The sequence below is a fragment of the Tupaia chinensis genome, unplaced genomic scaffold (assembly GCF_000334495.1).
Source record: "Tupaia chinensis unplaced genomic scaffold, TupChi_1.0 Scaffold000115_1, whole genome shotgun sequence".
In the NCBI taxonomy this organism is placed as follows: domain Eukaryota; kingdom Metazoa; phylum Chordata; class Mammalia; order Scandentia; family Tupaiidae; genus Tupaia; species Tupaia belangeri.
In genome coordinates this window covers 756,589-774,371 of record NW_006159579.1, presented here as the reverse complement: position 1 = coordinate 774,371, position 17,783 = coordinate 756,589, and the positions used below count along the sequence as shown (strand labels likewise).

The 17,783-nt window shown below is 41.3% G+C and overlaps 1 protein-coding gene and 1 long non-coding RNA gene across 6 annotated transcripts in view; one reads left to right on the top strand and one right to left on the bottom strand.

The window, feature by feature from the left end:
* Window positions 1-14,158, bottom strand: part of CBFA2T2 (CBFA2/RUNX1 partner transcriptional co-repressor 2) — an 84,450-nt gene extending 70,292 nt beyond the window's left edge. For 2 of the 4 annotated variants that reach the window (XM_006144010.1, XM_014586117.2), the window contains exons 1-2: window positions 14,129-14,158; window positions 12,648-12,735 (exon numbers count right to left, since the gene is read on the bottom strand). The gene's annotated coding sequence lies outside the window, so the exon portion shown is untranslated. Of the gene's footprint in view, window positions 1-11,877; window positions 11,903-12,647; window positions 12,736-14,115 lie in introns of those variants that run through there. The other 2 variants (XM_006144011.3, XM_027770141.1) reach the window with 2 other exon arrangements.
* Window positions 14,159-14,226: 68 nt separating this feature from the next.
* The window catches only part of LOC102482178 (uncharacterized), a 61,801-nt gene continuing 58,244 nt past the window's right edge, over window positions 14,227-17,783 (top strand). For both annotated transcript variants that reach the window (XR_333909.3, XR_001370057.1), the window contains exon 1: window positions 14,227-14,481. This is a non-coding gene — a long non-coding RNA (uncharacterized LOC102482178). The remainder of the gene's footprint in view (window positions 14,482-17,783) is intronic.

The following is a 17,783-nucleotide window of genomic DNA, read 5'->3' as shown; positions in this document are numbered from 1 at the left end:
ACATGCCCTTGCCAGAGAGAAAGAGAGAGAGAGAGAGAGAAAGTGAGAAAGCATCCTCCAGGAAGTATGATCACACTGTAATCCCTTTTCGTCCACTCTCCTCTCAAGATTTTGGGCACACATGCACACATGCCTGGCATGTTATTCAACTGCACGGTCTGCCACGTGGGAGCCAACCACTTTAATCACTATGCTTATTGGCTGGCTCAATCTACCTTAAAATAACAAAAAACTTCCACTTTGACCCTCATGGTTTCCTGAAACCCTTCTCTCCATCTTCTCCAGCATAACTTCCATTCATACATGAAAAACTGTTATCAGGAACCGGCAGTTAGCATAATGGCTATGTCGCTGGACTCCCACGTAGTCGACCGTGGTTCGCGTCTTGGACCCGGTGGCTTAAACTCACGCCGGGCGCATGTGCGTGCATGCCCAAGATCCCGAGAGGAGAATGGAGGAGAAGGGATTGTGGTGTGACCATCCCCTCTGGGGGGTGATTTCTCGCTTTCTGTCTCTATGTCTCTGTCTGTCTGTCTGGCGAGCGCACGCGCCCTATAGCAAAAACCTCTCAAAAAAACCCCAAAAAACTGTTATCTTCAGAAATCACCACTCCTGACTCATCATAATAGGATAAAAAATAGGAGTGACCACAACCAGTTAGGGAGTGCTTTCGCTCTCTTTCCCACTCTTTCTGGCAAGCAGAGGCACCCTTAACAAAACCGAAAGGGATCAGCAGGTGGTATCATGGTTCAGAGACTGACTCCCACATGGCCAACTTCAGTTTGGGTCCAGCTTACTTCTCACTTTTTCTCTCTGTCTCTCTCTCTAGTAAAAGCACATGTCCTATAGAAAATTAAAATTAAATTCAATAATGTTAATAATATTGAAATATTAGAGAAAATTAAATAATTTTTAAAACATGAAACTGATGAAAAAATGTTGAGTAGTCATCAAAATAACAAATGAAATATCTGTCTTTAATTTACTCATGATACTCATTTCTCCAGTTAAGAGCATATATTGATTTGTGTATGCAAAATGTGAGAAAAAAGAAACAAGTAGCATTTTAAAAAGAAACAAACCGGGCTGCAGTTGGCATGGTGGTTAAAGGCGCTGGATTCCCATGTGGTCGACCACAGTTGGAGTCCTGGACCTGGAGGCTTGCTTTCTTGCTTTCCCTTTCTCTCTCTCTCTGGTCATATTAAAAAATGTTCGTAACAAATGGAATTAAATACATTAATCTTAAAAACAAACAAACTAAAAGAAACAAACCAAAAAAGTTGAAGGCCCTTTAAAACTCTGTGCTGAGGGACCAGTAGTTAGCATAATGGCTATGTCGCTGGACTTCCATGTAGTCGACTGCGGTTCGAGTCCTGGACTCGGTGGCTTAAACTCACGCCAGGTGCATGTGCGTGCATACATGCCCAAGATCCCAAGAGGAGAATGGAGGAGAGGGAATTTAGGCATGGCTATCCCCCCAGAGGGGTGATTTCTCACTTTCTATCTCTGTCTCTCTAGAGAGCACACATGCCCTACAGCAAAAACCTCTCAAAAAAAAAAAAAAAAAAAAAAACCTATTGGCTGGCTCAATCTACCTTAAAATAACAAAAAACTTCCACTTTGACCCTCATGGTTTCCTGAAACCCTTCTCTCCATCTTCTCCAGCATAACTTCCATTCATACATGAAAAACTGTTATCAGGAACCGGCAGTTAGCATAATGGCTATGTCGCTGGACTCCCACGTAGTCGACCGTGGTTCGCGTCTTGGACCCGGTGGCTTAAACTCACGCCGGGCGCATGTGCGTGCATGCCCAAGATCCCGAGAGGAGAATGGAGGAGAAGGGATTGTGGTGTGACCATCCCCTCTGGGGGGTGATTTCTCGCTTTCTGTCTCTATGTCTCTGTCTGTCTGTCTGGCGAGCGCACGCGCCCTATAGCAAAAACCTCTCAAAAAAACCCCAAAAAACTGTTATCTTCAGAAATCACCACTCCTGACTCATCATAATAGGATAAAAAATAGGAGTGACCACAACCAGTTAGGGAGTGCTTTCGCTCTCTTTCCCACTCTTTCTGGCAAGCAGAGGCACCCTTAACAAAACCGAAAGGGATCAGCAGGTGGTATCATGGTTCAGAGACTGACTCCCACATGGCCAACTTCAGTTTGGGTCCAGCTTACTTCTCACTTTTTCTCTCTGTCTCTCTCTCTAGTAAAAGCACATGTCCTATAGAAAATTAAAATTAAATTCAATAATGTTAATAATATTGAAATATTAGAGAAAATTAAATAATTTTTAAAACATGAAACTGATGAAAAAATGTTGAGTAGTCATCAAAATAACAAATGAAATATCTGTCTTTAATTTACTCATGATACTCATTTCTCCAGTTAAGAGCATATATTGATTTGTGTATGCAAAATGTGAGAAAAAAGAAACAAGTAGCATTTTAAAAAGAAACAAACCGGGCTGCAGTTGGCATGGTGGTTAAAGGCGCTGGATTCCCATGTGGTCGACCACAGTTGGAGTCCTGGACCTGGAGGCTTGCTTTCTTGCTTTCCCTTTCTCTCTCTCTCTGGTCATATTAAAAAATGTTCGTAACAAATGGAATTAAATACATTAATCTTAAAAACAAACAAACTAAAAGAAACAAACCAAAAAAGTTGAAGGCCCTTTAAAACTCTGTGCTGAGGGACCAGTAGTTAGCATAATGGCTATGTCGCTGGACTTCCATGTAGTCGACTGCGGTTCGAGTCCTGGACTCGGTGGCTTAAACTCACGCCAGGTGCATGTGCGTGCATACATGCCCAAGATCCCAAGAGGAGAATGGAGGAGAGGGAATTTAGGCATGGCTATCCCCCCAGAGGGGTGATTTCTCACTTTCTATCTCTGTCTCTCTAGAGAGCACACATGCCCTACAGCAAAAACCTCTCAAAAAAAAAAAAAAAAAAAAAAAGGTTTGTACTAAATTATTTAAAATGGACTCCAGGGGCCAGCAGGTGGCATGGTGGTTAAGGCTCTGGACTGCCACATGGACAATCTAGGTTCGAATACTGGTCCTGGCAGCTTTAAAATCGCTGGGAATGTGTACATGTGTGTCTGAAGTCTGATGAGAAGAATGGAGATGGGACTGCAATGTGGCCACAGTCCTAGGGGCTAATTTCTCACTCCTTCCTCACATACCCACACAAAGCACACATGCCTTATGCCAAAAACCTCAAAAAAGTAAATTAGTTAAACAAAATGCCCCCCCCCCCAAACAACTAAATTTTAAGGCAAACCACCCCTACCCCAGTAAGATTTGGTATTAAGAGAAGGTTCTCTTGGCTATGATGGCAAGAAATACTTTTATTTCATTCATTCTCCAAAATAAAGATGGAGGGGCTGGCGGGTGGCATAGTGATTAAGGTGCTGGACTCTTTCATGGGTGATCATGGTTCAAGTCCTGGACCTGGTGGCTTGCTTTCTCACTCACTCTCTCTGGTCAAACTGAAGCAGCAGCAAGAAAATTAAATAAAACTATTTTTAAAAAAATAAAGGTGGAAAAGAATGTTTCTAGAAGACTGATCATACCAGTTCTGCCATTTTGGACACTACTGAGAACAGGGCTAGTACTGAGATAAGGAATGGTGCCTATGGCTCTCTCATGAAGTGCAGAGCCAAGACTGTCTCCCCTGAAGTGCAGAGCCAACCCTGAGACTGAGAGCCTCAAAGCTGGCACCCCAGGTACCCTACATGCCTCCCCCGAGTCACAGCCCTGGGACGACAAAGTACATGTGGCTCTTCGCCATGCGTGTCTACTTGGAGAAACAGAACCATAGATTTGGCAGGGGTGGGGCGGGGGAGGGAGAGGGAGGGAAGAAGGGAGGAAAAGAAAAAGGAAGAACAAAAAGAAGAAAGAAGAAAGAAGCAGTAGCAGCAGCTACTGTCAACTTTTTTTCTTTTCACTTAGATCAAAAGGCATACTGATAAAAAATGAGAAGGACAGCTACCAGGGGTGGTTGCTCAGCCAGTTCCACTGGGCAAAAACCAAGATATTTCCTCATGACATTAACCCCAGGAAAGATACTAGCAACTTATTAAAATTAACAGGGATATAAACATAGGTAATCAGTCCTACAGTACACTATTGAAAATTCCTTTTCCTAGTTGATTTAGTTTCTGCAGTACCCATAGAATGAAGGAACCATGTTTTTCTTCATACATGCCTTAAAGGAAACCTCCATTCTCCCTGAATACCAACGGCTAAAAAACACATGCACACACCTGAGACAATAACATCTATAGAAATACTGTGCTAATACTGTGTACTGGCTCCGAATTTCAAACGAAAGTATACTGACTTCATTTGGAGTCAGAAGACCCAGTTTCTTTTCTTTCAATTTTGAAAAAAATAATTATTTAATTTTATGTATTATTATTTTACTTTGCTATAGGGCACATGTGCTCATCAGAGAGAGACACACACATGGCGGGGGAAGGGGGATTGAGAGAGGGGAGAAAGCCGCCAGGTCCACAATCGAACTGCAGTCAACTATGTGGGAGTCCAGAACCTTAACCACCACACTACCTGTGTGGGAGTCTGGGACCTTAACCACCACACCATCCACTTAGCCCCCTCAGAAGACCCAGTTTCTAATCTCAACTCTTTCCCTCCCGACCTCTGTAACCTAACATTTCTCTACTACCTAAAACAAGGGAGCAGACTGAAAAACATTCAAAAAAATATCTTCAAATACTATAAATGCTAACCTGTCCTCAATGTGCCACCTGGCTTTACCTGGAGGCTCACCTCCACAGGTGCTGTCAGGTTAAATATTGGGCACCAGGGGCTTCACAAAACTCTAGAAGAAACAGAACTGAAAGAAAGCAAATAAGAAAAAAAGGCAGAAGGACATTTCCCCAACAGAAAAGGTCATACGTTCTATACTTATAAAAAGCTCCATGTAGCTAAGACTAAAGTACTGAAGTTTTTACTTTAAATGTTGAAATTATTAAATAATTTAATTACAAACATTGTAAACTCCAGATTTTACTTTAAACCTGAGTTGCACAGCTATACACTCAGCAATCAAAAGGAAATCACCTCCCCCTTGATTCCTGAGCCATTAATGTAAGGTTACCAAGACAATCCTCACGGACAGTGACAGTGAGGTGGCCAAGGTCACAATACAATTCATTGAGAGCCAATAATAGCTTCAGAACTATATGGACTACCTTAAAATTTGATTTAAGGATTTAAGCAAGATACTTAAATTACCTGTTTGAGACTAGTGGGTCGTAGGGAACAGCATGATGCATTTTTGCATTTAAAAAAAAAATTCATCATAGTTTTCCAGACAACATATATAATCTTGATTAAGAACAATAATGAAAACGGAACACAGAAATTTGTTTACTGCTAAAAGAAGGAAGAAAGAAGTCTAGTTCAGCAACATTCTGGCCATGGTATTTATTCTAATAAGTAAACTAAAACAACTATTTGTGCAAACAAAACCCCAAAATAACATAAAACAAAAGGGTTTAATGATTAAATGTAGTTTTTCCTACAAAACATATTATTATTTTAAACCAGGTCCTTTCCCTAACATACTACCCACCCCGATCAAATTTAATAAACCAAAAAGCAAATGATGAAAATTTGTGTGCTCCCTACCCCCACCCTAGGGGCCTCTGGGCCATCGCTGGCTTGAATATTATGGGTGTGGTATGAAATATTTAAAGCGATGACTAAAATTTTCCATAAAAGCCCATCCAAAGTCTAAAAGCTTTACTACTCAGAAACAGATTCATCTCCAGACATTTAAAAGATTTACTATTCCACTATGACACTCCAGTTTAGTTTTTGCTGCATTTAATATTTAGGTAGGAGGGTGACGGGGGTAAAAAGAGGGTGTAATTAGTTTTGCTTGTAAAACGTTCATCACAGTTGTGGTGCCAACTGAGCTATCCAGTCTATTGGGGGTCTAATAGATTTCAGGGTATTATGGTTTGAGTGATAGAGGTGGGGGTTGTGGTGGAAATCAATAAATGGCTACTACTTCTTTGCACAGACCCATATGGAAGTAATCAAGCGCAAGGGTGGCAGCTGGGGCCAATAACAGTCACCTGCAGTTGAGGGACATGGGGGTTTCAGATGGGTTTTTAATGCTAATTTCCTACAGAAACAATGAGCTAGAAAGAGCAGAGTAACAGACGAGGCCGGATGAAGAGAGACCAGCCAGAACAATGGCTGCACCTGGTGCTGGGAGCAGAGGGACAGAGCCGGCACGCGCCCGCAGGCAGCAGAGGGCACATCTGTCACCCTCAACGCAGCCCATCCCCCAGCTCTTCCAGCAGGGTAAGTAATGCAGGGTCCCTAAACATTAACAGCTTGCCACACAGCAACAGGTTTGAGTTTTTAAAGCTGCAGCATTCTCTACACGTACCCTTCTCCCATGATTAAGAATTAGTTAAGGAAGCAGGGTTGCTTCCCTGCCAGTCTGGAGTGAGACATATTCAAAATATGCAGGAAATACATTTGAACTACATCTTTTCATTATTATGACTTCAATTTTTGGGGGGAGGAGTCTAAGAAAAATCATATGAAAAGACAAATCATACTGTGTATTCAAGAAGTAGTTATCGGGACCAGCAGTTAGTGGAATGGCTATGTCGCTGAACTCCCATGTAGCTGACCGCGGTTCGAGTCCCGGACCCAGTGGCTTACTAATGCGTACCCAGGATCCCGAGGGGAGAATGGAGAAGGGATTGCGGCGTGGCCATCCCCCCTGGGGTGATTTCTCGCTTTCTGTCTCTCTGTCTCTCTCTCTCTTTCTGGCGAGTGCACGCACCCTATAGCAAAAACCTCTCCAAAATAAAAAAAAGAAGCAGTTATGCTGGTTACTTTGTAGTTCTGACCCGTCATTTTAGTCCCATTTTACAGTTGAGAAAACTGAGGCTTAGCGATGAAAGTTAAACTAAATTAGCTCACGCCTAAAACAGCCTAATGTTGAACAGTAACATATTCTTTTCACTGCCATTCTTCCACTTGTCCTAACTACCACAACCAAATGAAAACATATATTCAATTTACTTGAGGGTCCAACTGAGAGACAACTGCAGATAATATGAACATGCATACTCTATGAAGAACTGTACCCTACCTTGCCAGGACTCTCTAACAAGCTGCTCAGGACTGAATGATAGGGTTTCCACTAACTGTTGCTTTCAACAAAGCACAAGCAGTTGCGTTTTGCAGGTTTTGGCATGCTTTAGAAAAGTAAATCCACATGCTAAAGTTTTAAATTTCTCAGCATAAATCTGTGTCGCCACATAGTATGTGTAAGTTAAATGCTGTTTGGAAAACCCATCAGCCAGTGAGAATATAGCAGCCAGTTATGATAGGCTGCTTTTCGGCAAGATAAAGAAACACTAATTCCTTTATTTACTACTTGAACTTGGAAAAAAAAATTTTAACCCATACAATCCATCATAGAAATCTTTTTAAAGTTTGTTTATTTATTTTTAAGGTCTATAGAGAGAAGAGGAATGAGAGACAGAGAATATATAGGGTCTTGCCATGGCAAAATCCTCAGTCCAGGATCACGGGTGTGCTGCTACACCAGGCATGGTGAAGTTGTTTTGGGACTAGAACCCGGATCTTCCAGGTGGCTCCAGCACTGTGCAGTGGCACGTCACAGCTTTGCACTACTGCGGCTGTGCCAGCAGAAACTTTTAAATCAGAGCTTCCTGGTGTGTAAGTGAAGGTCAAGGGGTAGGGGTCCGGGGATGGGGAGGGTCGTGGATCTATATATACCGCTAAGTATCTCAGAGGCAAACAGCCACACTTGGATCTGAAAAGAGCAGCAGTTAGACATATACTTCAAAACAGGAGAAATCGACGCTGCACGACGATGTGTCTGACACTGAGGTCCAGGGTCATCCGCCCGGTGTGCTCCTTCCAAACACGAGGAATCTTTCCTATCCTCCTGAATGCAGATCAACTGCTACCTCCTCCGTGATTCCCTTGGTTGGTACTCATTTCCAGGACATACCAGGGCTGTGCAATCATATATTTTATCACCTGAAGAGATTTTACTTCTTTTATCCCGTACCCTATTATCATATACAATATGCTATAGAAAAAAGCTTGTAAGATGAATGCCCTGTAAAATCTGGACACAATTCTAGTCCAAGCTAAGGCACCAACCAACTAGGACATGAAACTCTGGAACAGGGAGGCTTTTTACTACCTCATTACACTGCTCTCAACTTTCTTTATAAAATAATGTTTGATGGGGCCAGCAATTGGCATAATGGCTGTGTCGCTGGACTCCCATGTAGTCGACCATGGTTCGAGTTCCGGACCCAGAGGCTTAAAGTCATGCTGGGCACATGTGCGTATGTGCCCAAGATCCCGAGAGGAAAATGGAGGAAAAGGGATTGCAGCGTGGCCATCTCCCCTGGGGGGGTGATTTCTCGCTTTCTGGCAAGCGCACGCTCCCTATAGCGAAAAACCTCGCAAAAAAAAAAAGAAAGAAAGAAAGCAAAAGCTTGACTAGGTTATTTTTAAAGTTCTTTCTAGTCCTAATACTGCCCATACATCATTACTGGGGATTTATAAGCACTTTCATCACTAAAGAGCCTTAAAATAACTACCGGGGCCAGCAGGTGGCATAATGGTTAAGGCACTGGATTCCCACATGGTTGACATGGTTCGAGTCCTGAACCCAGCAGCTTGAAACTCATGCTGGACATGTGTGTGCATGCCCAAAATACTTAGAGGAGAATGGAAGAGACGAAATTGTGTGGCCAATCCCCCAAGGGTTGATTTCTCACATTCTGTCTCTGTCTCTTGGAGAGCGCATGAGCCCTATAGAAAAAATATCTCAATAAGTAAATAATTATCAAGGAACTGATCTTAACCAATCTTCAGGTGCACTTGAATTTTTCCAGTTGTATACAAAATATTTTGATTGAAACTTGGAAGCACTCATTTTTGATGTTCCAAAGATGCCATTTTGGGACCAGCAGATGGTGTAATGGTTACGTTGCTGGATTCCCACCCAACCAACCGCAGTTCAAGTCACAGACCCGGCAGCTTGAAACTCATACTGGACGCGTGTGCGTGCGTGCCCCAAATCCTTAAAGGAGAATGGAGGAGAAGGGATTGTGGCGTGCCCATTCCCCGGGGGTGGGGGTGGGGATTTCTCACTTTCTGTCTCTCTGTCTCTGTCTTTTGGGAGAGAGCATGCACCCTATAACAAAAATCTCAAGGAAAAAAAGGTGTCCTTTAAATGTAATGATCTTAATCTCCAGTTTATTGATATTATTACATTATATTCCTTTTGTCCAAATATGGACCTTTGCTAAGAAAAAAAATCCTTGAGTCATTCCTGGAAGCTAATTTTGGAGACTTCCCTCACTCATCATAATAAAGCTTTTCAGGCTATTTCATAGTCTTTAGAAAGTACTATGATTTTCTACAGTATTCAACTAAAAGATATCTTGGTTATAACCTCAGTAACAAGCACCTACTCTCCTGAACTGTCTGGTCTAAGGACGACTCTTAATCATGCACCTTTATTTACAGTCAGATCTTCACATACTGTAATGCATATTACATATTATTCCTAACATTTCTTGAAACTCTAGTGTCAAAACTATTTCCAGGAGCCAGCAGTTGTGCAAAAGGGATGCAACACTGTGCAAGGCTGGCTCCACATGAGAAGGTCCCTAGTTCACATCCCAGAGCCTCCCTGTAGAGTCGGTGTGTGTGTGTGCACCCATAATCTGAACAGGCTGAAGCGTGGGGTGGGTTATGGAAGATCCTGTCGGGGTTGTGTGCTCTCTTTTTAATGAAAAAAGAAAATTAAACTTTAAAAAGAACACACTACTCCTAGTATGGACACAAAGTGGTATGAAAACACAGTGGACTACTGTGGGGTAGACTACAGGGCTACACTACACCTCAGCATCACCCCAGGAACACATCTTCTAGGGTGCAGTATAAAGTGTTTGCTCACTGAAGGGTGCAGTGTAATTCGCTATAAACACTCCATCTTTCCACATATTCATACAAGCACCAGAGATGCTGAACATGGCACCTATCAGAACAGAAACCCTAACATTTTTACAAATTCAAACAAACTACAAATTTAAAGCAGACTATAAAATTGAAGTAAGAAATTTCAGAGTATTAGACTGCCCTCTTACTGACCAACTGATACAAGTACAGGGTGATGAACTTTACAGGAATAAAAAAAAAGTATTTATTTTTAAGTATTTAAAATTCTTATTTGAGAGCTTGTAGAATTTTCAGGAAAACCAAAAATGTAAAGTGTTCTCACGAAGCAATTCAACTCAGTGTCTCAGGCCTGCTAGTTGACTTTTCAAAGTTTTTCTGTTCATCTGCATTATAATATTCAGAAGGTCTCCCCCCCACCCAGTATTTATAATAGCCATGCTTAGTGAGGATATAGGATATACAACAAACACAGATGACCTGGTAGGTTCCTACAGCAAGAGGAAAGGCACACTGAAAACTATAGATAGGTCAGACCCATTCTTACCCCAAAACTGAAGTTAAAAATACAAAGGGTGTAGTCTCCCCTTAAGTTAGGTTTCATTTTCTGCAGTTTCAGTTACTAGTGATCAGGTCTGAAAATAGGTGATTACAAAACAATAATATTATTTTGAGTGAGACAGAGAAAGAAAGGAGGAGACTTACCATAGGATATGATTATCATTGTTCTACTTTATTAGTTATGGCTGTGAATCTCTTACGGTTTCTAACTTAAGAATTAAACTTTACCATAGGTATATATGAAATTAAGGAGTGTACCCAGTCCTATGTATAGCATATTTTTTCATTTAAAAAAGTCTTAAGTCTCTTAAAGTGGAGGAGACATTTTTAAAAGAAAAAACATAATGTACATAGGACTTGGTACGCTTTTCAATTTCAGGCAGCCATTGGGGACATATCCCCTTGGAGTGTACCCCCTGCAAAGACAGAGGAATTGTAACTTGTACATCTCTGTGCTGAATTTTCCCAGTACCAACATGAGCCAGGAATTGCATAAAACAGAGACTCATGGAGAACAGTACCTTGCTTTAGATTTAAAAAAGAAAACTAGTAAATAATGGCTGTATAGCACGTATAAGTCCCAAACTCAAGTTCTTCCCCTGGAGGTGTCTGGATTAGGAGGCCTCGAAGACATGAATACAGTGTACAGAAATAGCAGAAAGCTAAAACAGGCATCACAAACTAACAAGGTTAGTTCCGTGCATGTGAATTTACTGCAGCACAAAACTACCTCAAAACCACCAGTCAGATTTGTTGTTGTTATTTACTTGTTTTGTAAGGGAGTAAATAGAGCAAAACAACAGAGGAACAAACTGTAATGAAAAAGACCTAAATACATCTAAAATAACAATATTACTGGTTTTAATGCAAACTCTTTTCATGGTAATTTGTCTGCATACATTGAAGTAAAATCTGACAATAGAAAAGAGTGTTTTATGAGCCATCTTTTAAAACATTGCCTATTTCCATTAGGGATACCTAAAGGAGAAAAAAATTCCCTCAAAGCATCGGATACAATGTGGAATACCTTACAGAAACATTTGTGCGACTGCTTTCCTAGCTGTAGGATTCATAGGTTACATCTCATTATCAACCAAAGTTTTCATTCAGAAAGCATGGCAGTCAAACATAAAGGGAGCAACTGAAAAATGAGATAGGAAGATAAAACGAACCATCAAAAAAAACAGAGTTAAACACTTAGCTCTTATACTAAATATCAAGAAACATTCACATCACCCTAATTTAAGTAAAAAGCTTCGAAAGGCAGAGAATTGTGCACTTTAGCCCCCTTAACTAAATTAAAATGTACTTACCCTGAATGTCCTGATTCTTAATACACAAAATTTATTTGAAATAGATATTAAAAAGCTGCTCTTTTCCTCCTCCTAATCTTCAAAGCCCAATCCGAAACCAGCCTTCCTCCTCCTTTCTTAGCTGGACATGTGTCAGCTCTCTCACATCTGCGATTTCTCACTGACTGGAGCTGCCTGTCCCATTCCAGGGAAACACAGATGGATCCCAGATGGGAAGGTCCTGCCAAACAGACCAGCTCTTCACCTTGCCAGAATCCCCAGATACAGTCTCTCTCTGTCTCTCTGTTCTCCCTCCCTCCTGCTTCCTCTCTCTCTCCTCTACCCTCCAAACCCTCCCTGTTACCAGGGCTCTTTGCCAGCTGATGTCACTAAGTACACACCTCCCAGTGGCTCCTGGCCAATCTGACATTAACTTGTTAAATACGTGTAATTTGTTTATGGCTGACAATAACAGCAAGGATATTGTGCAAAACCTATCTGTGCAAGTCCCTAGTGGAATAACACGTAGAAACATACATAGACGCACAGGCTCACATTTTTGGGAACATTCAAATGTTTAGCAATTACCATGTAAAGTCCTACATATTGTCTGGTTTCTGCTATTGTTTAATAGCTTCTGCTCTTTGAGCCAGGTTTTAAATCCTACACATGAGAAATTCCTTCTTAAAATAAATTATTAAAAATCTGCTTTCAACATGTAATTGGATGAGAAGTATAAAGTTGCAAATTAATTTGGAGAATATAAACAGAAATGTATGTAAATGACTCACACAAGCTGCCTCTCAGATCCAGACTTGGTAGCACTGCAAAACTGGCACGTGATTAAAATAAGACAATGCAGGCAACATGGTTCTGATGCTGTAAAGATTATAAATGAAAGATGGGGACACAATACAAAAATTATTTTAAAACAAGGCAAAAAGAATGTGAAGAATTACATGACTTTTAACATTAAAAGAGCTGCTAATATAAGTTTCAACCATGAACAGACAAAATAAAAAAACGTTTTTAGAAACAATTACAGTAGGAATCCAGGGAGAGATAGAACTGCACGAGGTCAGAATGTATTCCTTTATACCTCAAGAGCAAGCATATACAAAGGTATTTCAAAAAATTCATGGAAAATGGAATTAATGTAGAGGTTTATTTGGATACAAAAAATTCAAATCCATCCATGGTTTTTTCATGATACACATTTTCCATGAGCTTTTAAAAGACGTCTAGTAATAGCTGCTTGTAATTTCTGCTAAAACAAAATCAATGATTGAAAATTAATACTAGGGACAGTCCATGGCATGTTGGTTAAGGTGGTAGGATCCCAAGTGGCTGACTATGTGGTTCAAGTCCCAGACTTGGTGGCTTAAAAACACACTGGGGGGAGTGGAGCAGCAGGTGGCATAGTGGTTAAGGCACTGGACTCCCACATGGCCGACCATGCTTAAGGCCCCAGACCTGGTTGTCTTGAAACTCATGCTAGGAACATGTGCATGTGTTCCCAAAAATCCTGAGAAGAGGAACAGAGAAAAAGGGATGGTGGTGTGGCCACCCCATTGTGGGGTGATTTACTGCTTTCTGTCTCCCTGTCTCTCTGTCTATCTAGCAAGCACATGTGTCCTATAGCAAAAATCTCTCAAAAACAAACAAACAGAACCCACTGGGTATGGATGCGTATGTGCCCAAACTCCTGAAAGGAAAAGGGATTATAGTGTGGTCATCCCCCCTGGGGGAACAATTTCTCACTTTCTCTCACTCTCCCTTCCCAGTGAGCATACGTGCCCTATATATAGCAAATTTAAAGAGAAAGAAAAGAAAATTGATACTGTGCTATAATTATAGAAGATGTTACCACCGGAATAAACTGAGTGTCCACTGTACCTCCCTATACATTTTTTTAAACTTCCTATGACTCTATATTTTAAAGTAAGAAGTTAAAGTGGGAGTCCTTGGCTTCTTCCTGGGTCACATCACATGAACACAAGTCTTACACTAAAAGCAACATGAACACAGATTAGAATGAAAGATCTTCCACTTAACAATAAAGCAGATGTGGTTATAATCCTCTAACCCTTAATCTTTGACATCATACTTGAAATATCTGGACTCTATAAACAATTCTTCTGTCACAACAATTTCTGGAAAAAGGGAAGACTATTTCTGTCAAGGGCAACTTTACAACTAGATTCCAAATCTTCCGTTCACCCCAGGGGTGATGGTAGTAACGGCAGCTGCGGTGCTTACCCCGAGCACTCACCAAGTATCGGAGCCTGTTGTAACCGAATGGATTGTCACCAAGATTCTACATTACAGGGTAGATAAGGTAAGTATTATTACCTCAGTGTTACAGCTAAGGAAAGTACACTTAGGCACAAAGAAATGTATGCCACCTAGCTAGTGTCACCACCATAGAGCCTGGACCCACAGCCAAAGCACTGAACTGCTGTTGAGTAGGAAAATGAATCAAAAGATGCTACTGGCTGTCCTGGATTACTCGCTCTGAGGAAGCCAGCTACCATGTCGTAAGATCCTGAAGCAGCCGTGAGATGAGGTCCACATGGTGAGGAACTGAGAGCTCTTGCCAACAGCCAGTATCAAAGTGCTTGCTATGTAAGTAAAAGCCATCTTTGCCGCAGACACCAAGCCACGACTACTCAGCATAGTCACTTCAGAATTACAATCCACAGCAACTGCTTGAGAGAGTAAATATTTCTTTTTTTTTAAGAATTATTTTTATTTGACTTTATTTATGTATTTATGTATTTATTTTTTTAATTTGACCAGAGAGGGACAGAATGAGAGAGAGGGGGGGAAAGTGAGAAAGCAAGCCACCAAGTCCAGGACTTGTTCTGTGGTCGGCCATGTGGGAATCCGGTGCCTTTAACCACCACACCACCTGCCAGCCCCAAGAGTAAATATTTCTTACTGCTTAAAAAAGAGGGGAAATGGCTTTATAATTTTTAACCACCCAGATTATGAATCCTTAATACCATTTCCCAATAAAAGGAAGCAGGACACTTTAGAAAAATAGGTTACATCTGGGAGTAGGAAACGTACAAGGCATGTTATGTCAGAACACGATTAGTCAAAGATTTTAAAGTTGTGTCTCGAATCTTTTCTTTTTTCTTTCTTTTTTTTTTTTGAGATTTTTGTTATAGGGTGTGTGTGCTCACTGAAAAGACACAGACAGACAGACAGAAAGTGAGAAATCACCCCCCCCCCACGGAAGGGGGCCACACCAACACCACAACCCTTTCTCCTCCCAGGATTTTGGGCACGAATGCACATGTGCCCGGCGTGAGTTTGAAGCCATCGGGTCTGAGTTTCAAACCACAGTCAGCCATGAGCAAGTCCAGTGACATAACCATTATACCACCTGCTGGTCACCCTGTATCTCAAATCTTAAAAAGCCAACTCAAAGAGGCTCTCAATAACAAAGGTAGATCATTTGAACATCAATAACAACAACAAAAAACCTGCAATGAGTAAATATACAGCAGAATATCTGAATTCATGAGTTCATACTTGTACTTATAAATAGATTTATATGGGCCAGCAGGTGGCATGGTGGTTAAGGGTGCTGTATTTCCACATGGCCAACCGCAGTTTGAGTCCTAGACCTGGCAGTTTGCTTTCTCACTTTCTCTCACTCACTGGTCAAATTAAAATAAACAAACAAACAAAGTTAAATAAAAAAATAACTTTAAAAAGCAAAAAGACTAGCATTAACAGCCAATTTTATAGAGCACAGCAATATATTAATGACAGGACAATCTACAGTTGTGGGAAGTTTTGTAGTCCAACAACTTAGATTCTCAGAAAAAGAAAGGAGGATGTGAATTGAAGGAGAACCTATGTATTATGCATTAGAGAAACAAAATACTTAACAAATGCAACATGTTTGGACCTTGTTTGGATTCTGCAGCAAACAAACTATAAAATAAAAAAAAAAAAAACAGCTTGTGAAATCACAGGGAAATTAAAGACTCAGTAGATATTTAATTGTATTGACAAATTATTTTGGAGCCAGCCCTGTAGTACAGTGGTTAAGCACTATGAAAATGCAGGTGGATCCACATGGCTGACCACAGTCCCAGCCCTAGTAGCAACATGCTAGGAGCACATGTGTACATACTGAGAAACCTGGAAAAATGGAGGAAAAAAGGATCGCAATGTGACCAGACTCCATTGGATGGCTCTCACTCTCATACACCTTATGGCATTAGAAAAAGAAAAAATATATATTTTTGTTTCAACATAATAAAAGCGTTGTGGCCTAACCTGGTGGTGCACTCCAGAGCAAACTGAACTGCAATGCTGGAAGCCAGGTGGCCAACCATAATTTGGTCCCAGGACTGCCTTGAAAACATTAAAGGGACATTGTGTGTACCCTGAGGAGCTGGAGAGCTGAGGACAGGGGACAGTGACAGGACACAATTCGGTTGACAGCGCTTTGCTCACTCTCACCCTCTCTCTTGCACATGCAGTGTCAATCATGAATAAAGTAAATGAAGTTTAGAAAAAGGTATGTGATTATGTTTGTGAAAAGTCATTATCGGGCAAGCCCTTGTCCTGGTGGTTAGGGAAGCTGGCTCCTGCATGGCCAACGATGTGTCTTGGATCCTGTCTCCAGGGACTTGAAAAACACATATAAAATGTGGCTAAAAATCTCCACAGACTGGAGAGATGGGTTGAGGGTATAGGATTGCAGCATGGCCATACGCCATTAGGGGGATAAGTGAAAGGGAGGTATGCACAGTCTTTCACACACACGTGCCCTCTGGCAAATTTAGATTAAAAAAAAAAGAGAGAGAGAGAGGGCCAGGACCAGCAGGAGGCATAATGGTGAGGTAGCTGGACTCCCATGAAATCAACCGTGGTCAGAGTTCTGGACCCGATTCCAGTCCCAGACACAACAGCTTGAATTCATGCCAGCGCATGTGTGTGCATGTCATGCGTGCTCAAAAATCTTGGTATTTTTTTCGGAGAGGTTTTTGCTATAAGGGTGCTCTCCAGAGAGACAGAAAGCGAGAAATCATCCCCCAGGGGGGATGGCTATGCCATAATCCCTTCTCCTCTATTCTCCTCTCGGGATCTTGGGCACGCACGCAAACGTGCCTGGCTTGAGTTTAAGCCACCGAGTCTGGGACTCAAACCACGGTCAACTACGCATGTGAGAGTCCAGTGACATAGCCATTACGCTAACTGCTGGTCCCTGTGCTCAAAAATCTTGAGAAGATAATGGAGGAGGAGGGATTGCAGTGTGGCCATCCCTACCAGGGGGTGATTTCATGCTTTCTGTCTCTGCCTCTCCTTGAGTGTGTGCACCATACAGCAAAATCTCTAAGAAAAAAAAAAAGAGAGGCCATCAAGTGGCGTAGTAGTTGTTGTGGCACTGGACTCTCACATGGCCGACTGTGGTTCAAGTCCTGAACTTGGAGGCTTGAAACTCATGTGTGTGTGTGTGCCCAAAATCCTGAGGAGAATGGAGAAGGGATTGTGGCATAGCCATTGCCCAGGAGTGAGGGGAATTTCTCACTTTCTCTCTCTCCCTGTCTCTGGCAAGTGTACATGCCCTACAGCAAAAATCTCATTTAAAAAAAAGAAAAAAGAAAACAAAAACAGGATATACATATCATTTCAAAATAAATCCTCGAAATTACTTATTAATCACAAAGAAAGTAGTCACTTTGCAGTAGGGTTACATGGCAGATTCAGCAATAAGGAAATTAATCAATCATCGAGAGAAATCGACATCATGTGCCTTCCTAAATTAAATATTAAGGATAACAAACAGCATTTACATTGCAGTCCAGCCAAAAAGTTATAACATAAAGTTAACCATAGGATAACGTCAAACAAACCCAAACTAAGTGCAAAATAAGTCTAAATTCTTCAAAACTTTCAAGGTC